The sequence below is a fragment of the Schistocerca americana genome, unplaced genomic scaffold (genome assembly GCF_021461395.2).
Source record: "Schistocerca americana isolate TAMUIC-IGC-003095 unplaced genomic scaffold, iqSchAmer2.1 HiC_scaffold_47, whole genome shotgun sequence".
Lineage (NCBI taxonomy): Eukaryota > Metazoa > Arthropoda > Insecta > Orthoptera > Acrididae > Schistocerca > Schistocerca americana.
In genome coordinates, this window is record NW_025726203.1 from 1,002,501 (window position 1) to 1,015,000 (window position 12,500).

Here is a 12,500-nt window from a genome sequence, read left to right on the forward strand (position 1 = left end):
CCTAACCTATGTCGTACCGTAACCTAACCTATGTCGTACCGTAACCTAACCTATGTCGTACCGTAACCTAACCTATGTCGTACCGTAACCTAACCTATGTCGTACCGTAACCTAACCTATGTCGTACCTTAACCTAACCTATGTCGTACCTTAACCTAACCTATGTCGTACCTTAACCTAACCTATGTCGTACCTTAACCTAACCTATATTGCGCCTTAACCTAACCTATATTGCGCCTCAATGTAACCTATATTGCGCCTCAATGTAACCTATATTGCGCCTCAATGTAACCTATATTGCGCCTCAATGTAACCTATATTGCGCCTCAATGTAACCTATATTGCGCCTCAATGTAACCTATATTGCGCCTCAATGTAACCTATATTGCGCCTCAATGTAACCTACATTGCGCCTCAATGTAACCTATATTGCGCCTCAATGTAACCTATATTGCGCCGCAATGTAACCTATATTGCGCCGCAATGTAACCTATATTGCGCCGCAATGTAACCTATATTGCGCCGCAATGTAACCTATATTGCGCCGCAATGTAACCTATATTGCGCCGCAATGTAACCTATATTGCGCCGCAATGTAACCTATATTGCGCCGTAACCCAACACACGTTGGGCCTTAACCCAACACACGTTGGGCCTTAACCCAACACACGTTGGGCCTTAACCCAACACACGTTGGGCCTTAACCCAACACACGTTGGGCCTTAACCCAACACACGTTGGGCCTTAACCCAACACACGTTGGGCCTTAACCCAACACACGTTGGGCCTTAACCCAACACACGTTGGGCCTTAACCCAACACACGTTGGGCCTTAACCCAACACACGTTGGGCCTTAACCCAACACACGTTGGGCCTTAACCTGCTCTGTAATTGTCATACGACGCGTTAAATTAGTGTAGTGTTGCCTAACTGCAACCCCCGCAACATAGTTTGCTACTCGCACTGCCCGGTCCGCAGTGTATCGCTTCATGTTAAACACCTTGCAGCTATACACTGTAATGTGGATGGCAGCAGGACGTACATGCTCAATGCCCTTTGCAGTTGTTCATTGGCATTTGCAGTTGTTCATTGGCATTCGCATGGCGAAGCACTTAGCCTACGCTGTGGTACGGCCTGTGTCAACTGTCCGCTGATGTTGTACGTCCAAATCACACACTGTACTGCACATTGGTCCTCATGTACTGAATGATACATCGTGGTACATGTGACCGTACAACGACTGCGCCAACAACGGCGAACCATGCGGTCCAAATGTTGTGCACTCAGCTACGTGTCGTCTCCCTATAAGAGCTGGATTGCAGTGTGGTATGCCCTGGATGGCGATCAGCATGAGCCGTCTGTTGATGTAGTGGCGCGTGTTGTCAGACGTAGTCGTCTCTTCTCACACACCGTGATAGCATGGTGCACTGCGTTCCACATCTGCGACATGCGACAGAGGCCGGTTGACAGTCGTTCGCGCAATGGACATCGCATACGTACGGGGGCCACCTTCCACGTGTTCGCGAAGCGTGCACATGTTGTTGCGTGTATGTGGGCAGACATAGTGTGTCGTGACACCTGACACAGGCATGCAACAATCGTTGAATTTGCAAATGGCGATGGACGCCTACGTTTGCTGGTGACGTTACGCAAATGAACAACTGGTAAACCGTTGTGGTGCGGTTGTTCTCGCTAGAGGTGAATCAGTGATGGCGACGATCGGTTGAGCTACCAACCGGTTGTTCCAGCGATACCCACCATGCCCACGAACGTGAATGTCATCTGGGTGTGAAGCGATACGCGGCGGTGGCTGGGTGGGACCGTCCCCGGCCGGTGAGAGGGGGCCTCCCGGCGTGCTGGCCGCGCGGTGCGTGGGCGCACGCGCTACAGCCGGCTGGTGGGGGCGGCCAGTGGCAGGCGCGCCGGCCGACGGAGGCGGCAGGCGGCGCAGCTGCGCGCCGGCGCACCCTGCACGCGGCGCCGTGCGGCCAAAGTAGGTCCTCGCGGGCCCGGTGCGAAGCGCGGTGGACATCTGCAGTGTGCTGGTCCGATTGAGGACTGTGTGCGCTGAGGATGCGCCGCCGCCCGGCGCTCGGCGCCGCGACGCCGTCTGCTGCTCGGTCGCCTCTGCGGTTCTCGCAGGTGGTTTGTATCGCAGCTGTGCGGACGTGTTGGCGCGTGCGCTGTGCTGGGAGAGTTCGCTTCGGCACCCAAGTGGGGCTTTTGTCCTTCTGTGGCGCTGGCGTTGGAGCTGCCGGTCACCGTAGGTGGCGCGTGTTGTCTCCCGCCGGCAATGCCACGACAGCACGCTCCCGGGCCTATGTCGGCAGCGGCAAGCTCAGTTGGGAGCACGGGTGGTCGCACCTAAAGCGTCTACTCGCCAAACTCCGGGCGATTGCGCCTCTCTCGAACCCGACCAAGTACTTAGGACGGCGCTGCGCGCCGCCGGGACCTGAGAGGGTTTCGAGGTGTATGGTGCAGGGGAGCTCAGCCTCCTCCTGTTTGCAGAATAATTGAGCGGACGCTTGCGTGTTCGCGTGGGCCCCCGGGACACACTCCCGGGCGGCCGGCTGCTCAGCTCTAGTTGACGCAGCTCCCTGGTTGATCCTGCCAGTAGTCATATGCTTGTCTCAAAGATTAAGCCATGCATGTCTCAGTACAAGCCGCATTAAGGTGAAACCGCGAATGGCTCATTAAATCAGTTATGGTTCCTTAGATCGTACCCACGTTACTTGGATAACTGTGGTAATTCTAGAGCTAATACATGCAAACAGAGTCCCGACCAGAGATGGAAGGGACGCTTTTATTAGATCAAAACCAATCGGTCGGCTCGTCCGGTCCGTTTGCCTTGGTGACTCTGAATAACTTTGGGCTGATCGCACGGTCCTCGTACCGGCGACGCATCTTTCAAATGTCTGCCTTATCAACTGTCGATGGTAGGTTCTGCGCCTACCATGGTTGTAACGGGTAACGGGGAATCAGGGTTCGATTCCGGAGAGGGAGCCTGAGAAACGGCTACCACATCCAAGGAAGGCAGCAGGCGCGCAAATTACCCACTCCCGGCACGGGGAGGTAGTGACGAAAAATAACGATACGGGACTCATCCGAGGCCCCGTAATCGGAATGAGTACACTTTAAATCCTTTAACGAGTATCTATTGGAGGGCAAGTCTGGTGCCAGCAGCCGCGGTAATTCCAGCTCCAATAGCGTATATTAAAGTTGTTGCGGTTAAAAAGCTCGTAGTTGGATTTGTGTCCCACGCTGTTGGTTCACCGCCCGTCGGTGTTTAACTGGCATGTATCGTGGGACGTCCTGCCGGTGGGGCGAGCTGAAGGCGTGCGACGCGCCTCGTGCGTGCTCGTGCGTCCCGAGGCGGACCCCGTTGCAATCCTACCAGGGTGCTCTTGAGTGAGTGTCTCGGTGGGCCGGCACGTTTACTTTGAACAAATTAGAGTGCTTAAAGCAGGCAAGCCCGCCTGAATACTGTGTGCATGGAATAATGGAATAGGACCTCGGTTCTATTTTGTTGGTTTTCGGAACCCGAGGTAATGATTAATAGGGACAGGCGGGGGCATTCGTATTGCGACGTTAGAGGTGAAATTCTTGGATCGTCGCAAGACGAACAGAAGCGAAAGCATTTGCCAAGTATGTTTTCATTAATCAAGAACGAAAGTTAGAGGTTCGAAGGCGATCAGATACCGCCCTAGTTCTAACCATAAACGATGCCAGCCAGCGATCCGCCGCAGTTCCTCCGATGACTCGGCGGGCAGCCTCCGGGAAACCAAAGCTTTTGGGTTCCGGGGGAAGTATGGTTGCAAAGCTGAAACTTAAAGGAATTGACGGAAGGGCACCACCAGGAGTGGAGCCTGCGGCTTAATTTGACTCAACACGGGAAACCTCACCAGGCCCGGACACCGGAAGGATTGACAGATTGATAGCTCTTTCTTGATTCGGTGGGTGGTGGTGCATGGCCGTTCTTAGTTGGTGGAGCGATTTGTCTGGTTAATTCCGATAACGAACGAGACTCTAGCCTGCTAACTAGTCGCGTGACATCCTTCGTGCTGTCAGCGATTACTTTTCTTCTTAGAGGGACAGGCGGCTTCTAGCCGCACGAGATTGAGCAATAACAGGTCTGTGATGCCCTTAGATGTTCTGGGCCGCATGCGCGCTACACTGAAGGAATCAGCGTGTCTTCCTAGGCCGAAAGGTCGGGGTAACCCGCTGAACCTCCTTCGTGCTAGGGATTGGGGCTTGCAATTGTTCCCCATGAACGAGGAATTCCCAGTAAGCGCGAGTCATAAGCTCGCGTTGATTACGTCCCTGCCCTTTGTACACACCGCCCGTCGCTACTACCGATTGAATGATTTAGTGAGGTCTTCGGACTGGTACGCGGCATTGACTCTGTCGTTGCCGATGCTACCGGAAAGATGACCAAACTTGATCATTTAGAGGAAGTAAAAGTCGTAACAAGGTTTCCGTAGGTGAACCTGCGGAAGGATCATTACCGACTAGACTGCATGTCTTTCGATGTGCGTGTCGTGTCGCGCAACACGCTACCTGTACGGCTCGCAGTAGCCGTGCGCCGCGTGCGGAACCACGCGTGCTTCTCAAAACTAACGCCAATGTTGTGTGGTACGAGCGCTGAAGCGCTGGAGCGGCTGGCCTGCGGCACCTGGCGCCTGGCGCCGGTTTTGAATGACTTTCGCCCGACTGCCTGTCCGCTCCGGTGTGGAGCCGTACGACGCCCATCGGCCGTGAGGCCGTTGGACACAGAACGCTTGAACAGGGGCCGCCACACGCCTACGTCCCGCCTATGCAACTGTCTTGAAAGAGACAGTGGAAACTAAGAAAAGATCACCCAGGACGGTGGATCACTCGGCTCGTGGGTCGATGAAGAACGCAGCAAATTGCGCGTCGACATGTGAACTGCAGGACACATGAACATCGACGTTTCGAACGCACATTGCGGTCCATGGATTCCGTTCCCGGGCCACGTCTGGCTGAGGGTCGGCTACGTATACTGAAGCGCGCGGCGTTTGCCCCGCTTCGCAGACCTGGGAGCGTCGCGGCCGCCTGTGGGGCCGGCCGCGCCTCCTGAAACGTGCGATGCGCGCCCGTCGCCTGGCGGTTCGCATACCGGTACTTACTCGGTAGCGTGCACAGCCGGCTGGCGGTGTGGCGTGCGACACCTTGTACAACGACCTCAGAGCAGGCGAGACTACCCGCTGAATTTAAGCATATTACTAAGCGGAGGAAAAGAAACTAACAAGGATTCCCCCAGTAGCGGCGAGCGAACAGGGAAGAGTCCAGCACCGAACCCCGCAGGCTGCCGCCTGTCGTGGCATGTGGTGTTTGGGAGGGTCCACTACCCCGACGCCTCGCGCCGAGCCCAAGTCCAACTTGAATGAGGCCACGGCCCGTAGAGGGTGCCAGGCCCGTAGCGGCCGGTGCGAGCGTCGGCGGGACCTCTCCTTCGAGTCGGGTTGCTTGAGAGTGCAGCTCCAAGTGGGTGGTAAACTCCATCTGAGACTAAATATGACCACGAGACCGATAGCGAACAAGTACCGTGAGGGAAAGTTGAAAAGAACTTTGAAGAGAGAGTTCAAAAGTACGTGAAACCGTTCTGGGGTAAACGTGAGAAGTCCGAAAGGTCGAACGGGTGAGATTCACGCCCATCCGGCCACTGGCCTCCGCCCTCGGCAGATGGGGCCGGCCGCCCGCGCGGAGCAATCCGCGGCGGGGTCGTGTCCGGTTGCCTTTCCACTCGCCGCGGGGTGGGGCCGTTCCGGTGTGCGGTGGGCCGCACTTCTCCCCTAGTAGGACGTCGCGACCCGCTGGGTGCCGGCCTACGGCCCGGGTGCGCAGCCTGTCCTTCCGCGGGCCTCGGTTCGCGTCTGTTGGGCAGAGCCCCGGTGTCCTGGCTGGCTGCCCGGCGGTATATCTGGAGGAGTCGATTCGCCCCTTTGGGCGCTCGGGCTCCCGGCAAGCGCGCGCGGTTCTTCCCGGATGACGGACCTACCTGGCCCGGCCCCGGACCCGCGCCGCTGTTGGCTCGGGATGCTCTCGGGCGGAATAATCGCTCCCGTCAGCGGCGCTTCAGCTTTGGACAATTTCACGACCCGTCTTGAAACACGGACCAAGGAGTCTAACATGTGCGCGAGTCATTGGGCTGTACGAAACCTAAAGGCGTAATGAAAGTGAAGGTCTCGCCTTGCGCGGGCCGAGGGAGGATGGGGCTTCCCCGCCCTTCACGGGGCGGCGGCCTCCGCACTCCCGGGGCGTCTCGTCCTCATTGCGAGGTGAGGCGCACCTAGAGCGTACACGTTGGGACCCGAAAGATGGTGAACTATGCCTGGCCAGGACGAAGTCAGGGGAAACCCTGATGGAGGTCCGTAGCGATTCTGACGTGCAAATCGATCGTCGGAGCTGGGTATAGGGGCGAAAGACTAATCGAACCATCTAGTAGCTGGTTCCCTCCGAAGTTTCCCTCAGGATAGCTGGTGCTCGTACGAGTCTCATCCGGTAAAGCGAATGATTAGAGGCCTTGGGGCCGAAACGACCTCAACCTATTCTCAAACTTTAAATGGGTGAGATCTCCGGCTTGCTTGATATGCTGAAGCCGCGAGCAAACGACTCGGATCGGAGTGCCAAGTGGGCCACTTTTGGTAAGCAGAACTGGCGCTGTGGGATGAACCAAACGCCGAGTTAAGGCGCCCGAATCGACGCTCATGGGAAACCATGAAAGGCGTTGGTTGCTTAAGACAGCAGGACGGTGGCCATGGAAGTCGGAATCCGCTAAGGAGTGTGTAACAACTCACCTGCCGAAGCAACTAGCCCTGAAAATGGATGGCGCTGAAGCGTCGTGCCTATACTCGGCCGTCAGTCTGGCAGTCATGGCCGGTCCTTGCGGCCGGCCGCGAAGCCCTGACGAGTAGGAGGGTCGCGGCGGTGGGCGCAGAAGGGTCTGGGCGTGAGCCTGCCTGGAGCCGCCGTCGGTGCAGATCTTGGTGGTAGTAGCAAATACTCCAGCGAGGCCCTGGAGGGCTGACGCGGAGAAGGGTTTCGTGTGAACAGCCGTTGCACACGAGTCAGTCGATCCTAAGCCCTAGGAGAAATCCGATGTTGATGGGGGCCGTCATAGCATGATGCACTTTGTGCTGGCCCCCGTTGGGCGAAAGGGAATCCGGTTCCTATTCCGGAACCCGGCAGCGGAACCGATACAAGTCGGGCCCCTCTTTTAGAGATGCTCGTCGGGGTAACCCAAAAGGACCCGGAGACGCCGTCGGGAGATCGGGGAAGAGTTTTCTTTTCTGCATGAGCGTTCGAGTTCCCTGGAATCCTCTAGCAGGGAGATAGGGTTTGGAACGCGAAGAGCACCGCAGTTGCGGCGGTGTCCCGATCTTCCCCTCGGACCTTGAAAATCCGGGAGAGGGCCACGTGGAGGTGTCGCGCCGGTTCGTACCCATATCCGCAGCAGGTCTCCAAGGTGAAGAGCCTCTAGTCGATAGAATAATGTAGGTAAGGGAAGTCGGCAAATTGGATCCGTAACTTCGGGATAAGGATTGGCTCTGAGGATCGGGGCGTGTCGGGCTTGGTCGGACTCTCTTAAGGTGGCCAAGTGGCGGCGGTGTGGCTGCATCCGGACTTGGCTTTTCGAAGTGCGGTCTTGATGTAGTCGTGCTGCTGCTGCGAGGTGCCTTCCTTGGGTTATGGTTACAGGGAGAGTGATGCGCAATACATGGGCCTAGCCCTCTTAGCCTCTCCTCTCCTGCGGTCTTCTCCCCTTCTCGTGGGCCCGCTGATTTTCGCAGAGTGGAAGACCGCACCAGGGGCTTGGGGGGGTTACCAGCCCCCCCTCGCACTATCCCTTTTTTTAGTTGGGGGCAGTATTCAGAGAAAAAGTGGTGGCCCTTCCGCTGAAGGTGCCACCCCAACTCCCCCAGCACCTAGCCGGCCAACCGGCCGTGCCGAAAATCTTGTAACTTTTGCAGCTGTATACGCCTGTAGTGAGTGCCACCGCAGCTTCACCACCAAGAACGGTCTCGGGGTCCATCGCCGCCGCCAACACCTTGCGGCCGCCAACGCGGAGATCGTCACGGAGAGACATCGCGCGAGGTGGACGGAGGAAGAAGTCCTGTCGCTCGCCAAGGCGGAGGCCGAACTGTTCCTCGAGAGGGACGCCCGGTTCTTCTTTGTAAATCAAGAGCTCATCAGGATGTTCCCCGACCGAACGCTTGAGGCAATCAAGTGCCGACGGCGGCAAGCTGCCCACAAGCAGCTTGTCCGCCAATTCATGGAGGCGCTTGAGATCGGTCGGGGGGAAGAGCCGGCGTCCCGCCGGGGAGCAGCGAGCCCGCTGCCTGACGCGGGCGAGGCCGCTGCGCCGCCCGTCGACGCAGCCGAGGACTTCGCGGCCGACACCACCGGGCCGCCGCCGGAGGGGCCGACTGACGCCGCCATCTGGGAGCATCTGGCGGGGCTACCCGCTTCCGCCCAGCGTTTCTCTGCCCTGGATCGTGTCATAGGTCTGGGGCGGGGCACGCCGCCCGATGTCATCCTGGGCATGCTCCCGGATGCCCTTGCGTCGGTCGGGTCCAGAGGGGAGAGATCGATCACCAGGACACAGCGGCCGCGCCAACCATCGAAGCGGCCGCCTGCCGCGCCGCCGACGCAGAAGCGCAAGCGGCGCCGCTGGGAGTACGCGAGAACGCAGGATGCCTTCCGACGGTCGCGTGCACGTTGCGTGCGCGGCCTCTTGGATGGCACCCTGCTCCAGCCGCCACCTGCCATCCCTGGTCTGCTGGACTTCTGGGCGGACCTCTTCACCAAGAAGCCCATCTCCACCGCGGGCTTCATTCGTGACCGCCTCCTCCCGCACTCGGAGCCTGTCGCTCCCGAGTGCCTATGGGGGCCGGTCACACATGAGGAGGTCGCCGCCGCGTTGCCGCCCAGGGGATCAGCAGCCGGGCCGGACGGCCTTACCCCAGCGGAGTTGCGGCGCCTGCCGCACGAAGTCCTGGTGAAAGTGATGAATCTCTTCCTTCTGGCCCGCGCCCTTCCGGAACGCCTGCTTCGCGCGCGAACGTCCCTTCTCCCGAAGACGGCTGCACCAACATCCCCCGCTGACTTTCGCCCCATTACGGTCTGCTCGGTGTTGGCGCGGACCTTTCACAAGGTTCTCGCGTCACGCCTGATGCGCGCATGTGCTGTGGACGAACGTCAGCGGGCATTCATCCCTCGGGATGGGATGTTGGAAAATACCTTCATCTTGGACACTGCTCTCACCGACGCAGTTCGCTCCTGCCGCTCTGTCTTTGTGGCATCGATCGACGTATCTAAGGCATTCGATTCGGTAGATCATGCTGCCCTTCGCCCCGTGCTGAAGGCGCATGGCCTGCCGGATTGTTTTGTCGAGTATGTCGAGCGGTGCTACGAGGGCAGCACGACAGTGATAGCGGACGGCGCCGGCGTGGGCGTGTCTGTGCAGCCAGCACGGGGCGTTCGCCAGGGCGATCCCCTCTCCCCCCTCCTGTTCAACTTTGCGGTGGACTACGTTTTAGGCCAACTGCCCTCCCACATCGGAGCTCGGATCCTCGGTCGCAGAGTCAACGCTGCGGCCTTTGCAGATGACGTCTTGCTGTTTGCAGCGACCCCGAGGGGCTTGCAGTCCCTCATCGACGCAGCTACCGCAGCCCTCGCCCACCTGGGGCTGCTGATCAACGCCCGGAAGTGTTTCACCCTCGCCTTAGTCGCGTCAGGGCGCGAGAAGAAGGTGAAGGTGGACAGCAATGTCACCTTCACAGCAGGCAATACCACCATGCCTGCCCTGCGTGTGGGTGAAACCTTCCGGTACCTGGGGCTGCAATTTTCCACGGCGGGTCGCTGTGTCTTCAATCCACGTCGCCACCTGGTGGAGCAGCTTGACGTCATCTCCCGAGCTCCGCTGAAGCCGCAACAGCGCCTCCACGCTCTCACCAACGTACTTCTCCCTGGCCTGTACCACGGGCTGGCCCTCAGCCGCACCCGGGTGGGTGCATTGAAGTCGGCCGACGTCACCATCCGGGCCGCCGTCAGGAGATGGTTCCGCCTTCCGGCGGACACCCCCCTGGGATACTTCCACGCTCCTGTTGCCCAGGGGGGCCTCGGCATTCCATCTTGCCGATGGATGGGTCCGACCCTCCGTCGGTCCCGTCTCCTGGCGCTGAAGAAGATAGGGCCAGCCTGCGACGGTGCAGGCATGGATGAGGTGCAGCGTGAGATCGAGGTGCTGGAGCGCCACCTAATGTGGGAGGGCCACCTCCTCAAATCGTCAACGCAGGTTGGGGAAATGTGGGCGGCGCGCCTACACATCGCCATTGACGGTGCGGCGCTCTCATCTTCTGCCGCCGTCAGTGGCCAACATCAGTGGGTCGCCGACACCAGTCGCCTGCTATCTGGGCGTGAATACATCGACGCCCTCCGCGCCCGCATCAACGCCTTCCCTACGAAGGCACGGCGCAGTCGCGGGCGGGAGGCGGACACCAGATGCCGCGCGGGGTGCCAGGCCGTGGAGACCGCCAACCACGTACTTCAGGCTTGCTTTAGGACGCACGGGTCCCGGGTCAAGCGCCATGACGCTGTAGTGCGTTATGTCGCCCGTGGACTCGCGCAGAGGGGCTTCAATGTCTCTGTGGAGCCCCACCTCCGAACACCTGAGGGCATCCGCAAGCCTGACGTGGTGGCGGTCAAAGACGGCATCGCCCGCGTGGTCGACGCCCAGATAGTCGGAGACCACCTCCGGCTCGACTGGTGTCACTCCCAGAAGGCGGCCTACTACGACACGCCGTCCATCCGGCGTGCCATCTCCAACCTGCACCGTGACGTTGAGGAGGTGATTGTGTCCACCGCGACGTTGAACTGGAGGGGTGTATGGTCTCCAGCGTCGGCGAGGGATCTCGCCGCCTTAGGCTTCCGACCCCGAGAACTGGCGGTGCTGAGCACCAGAACACTACAGAGTTGCTGCAAAAGTTACAAGATTTTCGAGCGTATGACGGCTCCTAGCCCGAAGCAGCGTGTCGGCGTCGGCTAGGCTGCTGGTTATTTTCTTCGCCTTGACTCCTGGGGCCTATCCACAGGAGGAATAAACCGTCTTTGTTCTTCCTTCTCTATGTCTTTAATTTGTGTTATGTTGTTTCTTTTCCGCACGTATATATATGTATATTTGTATGTTAGTTTTAACACCTTTTTATTGTGGTAACGCCCTGTAAGTCCCCACCTCGGTGGTGGACATGGCGTGATACACCTGCCACATACAATATGTATATATATGTGTTATTCACTTGTTGAATAAAGACGGCTGTTGTTGAATAGCCAAATGCCTCGTCATCTAATTAGTGACGCGCATGAATGGATTAACGAGATTCCCGCTGTCCCTATCTACTACTTCGGGACCCTGCGCATTGGAGCAGGGTCCGAGCGCTGGCCACGCTACGAAGTCGGGTCCCCGGGTGGCGGATAGGGGAACGCCTCCCGTAATAGGAGGTAGCTGCCGAATATATGTCAATAGGTAGCCCCGGACCAAGGCCCCATGAGCTTCTCTGGGGGCCCTCTGTAGTGGAGGGTTGCTGCCGAATATATTGAACAGGCAGTGTCATGCAGGATACCTGCCGACCTTGTAGTAAGTCCCCTTTTGCCGTCGGGGGCAAACAGGAGTTGGTAAGGGTCCGGTCTCCTGTAGTGGGAGGTCGTCACGAATATGCTGAATAAGTGACTGTATGGGACCCTCTGTAGTGGAGGGTTGCTACCGAATATGTTGAATAGGTGGTGCCAGACCAGTCCATGGTAATATAGGGTTGTTGTCCAGGGCCATCGTTTGAGGAAGTCGGGCCACGTTTTTCAGCGTGGGAATCACTAGTAACCGAGAGCCTTTGGCCACGATGTTACCCTGCAGACTGCATGGCAACTACCCTTAGAACTGTCATGTTTCTACCCGATCCCTAGCTCACATGCGCTAGGCGGTAAAGGGCGAGACTGGCAGATCAGTAATGCAGTAGAGGGCCGCGTATGGTGGCATCGGCCGTAACTCGTCTCTGGCTGCAAGAGGAGTCTTGCTAACACGAGTAGCGTGGTGGTAAAAGACCACGCAAAAAAGCGGTAAACGCTGGGATAGCCGTCTGAGGTGTCGGTTCACGTGGTGGCGTGAACTAGTATCCGAACCCTGTGTGGTAACGGCGATGTCCCTTGGCAGACCACACGGCGTTTACTCACAAAACTGCCGAAAGCTACCCAATCCCGCGCCTCAAAAGGTAGAACCCACGGGCAACGGGCGCTTTCCGGTAGTAGAAGATGTGTGGTAGAGGATCGCGTTGCGACCTCGGACAGAAACTCGTCTGTGTGACAAGAGACATCTTGTAAAAACGAGTACCTAATAAGGGAACCGTGGGGTAGCTGCTGGGGTAGTCGTCGGAGGTGTCGGTTCACGCGTGAACTAGTATCCAAGTTCTCCTACGGGAGATACGAT

The 12,500-nt window shown here is 58.2% G+C and overlaps 2 non-coding genes across 2 annotated transcripts; both read left to right on the forward strand.

Moving 5' to 3' along the window:
* Window positions 1-2,595: 2,595 nt before the first annotated feature.
* LOC124584165 lies at window positions 2,596-4,505 on the forward strand. Its single transcript, XR_006974571.1, has one exon. It is a non-coding gene; the product is annotated as a small subunit ribosomal RNA (ribosomal RNA).
* A 351-nt stretch (window positions 4,506-4,856) lies between these two features.
* Window positions 4,857-5,011, forward strand: LOC124583841. The gene has a single exon (XR_006974278.1). It is a non-coding gene; the product is annotated as a 5.8S ribosomal RNA (ribosomal RNA).
* Window positions 5,012-12,500: the final 7,489 nt, after the last annotated feature.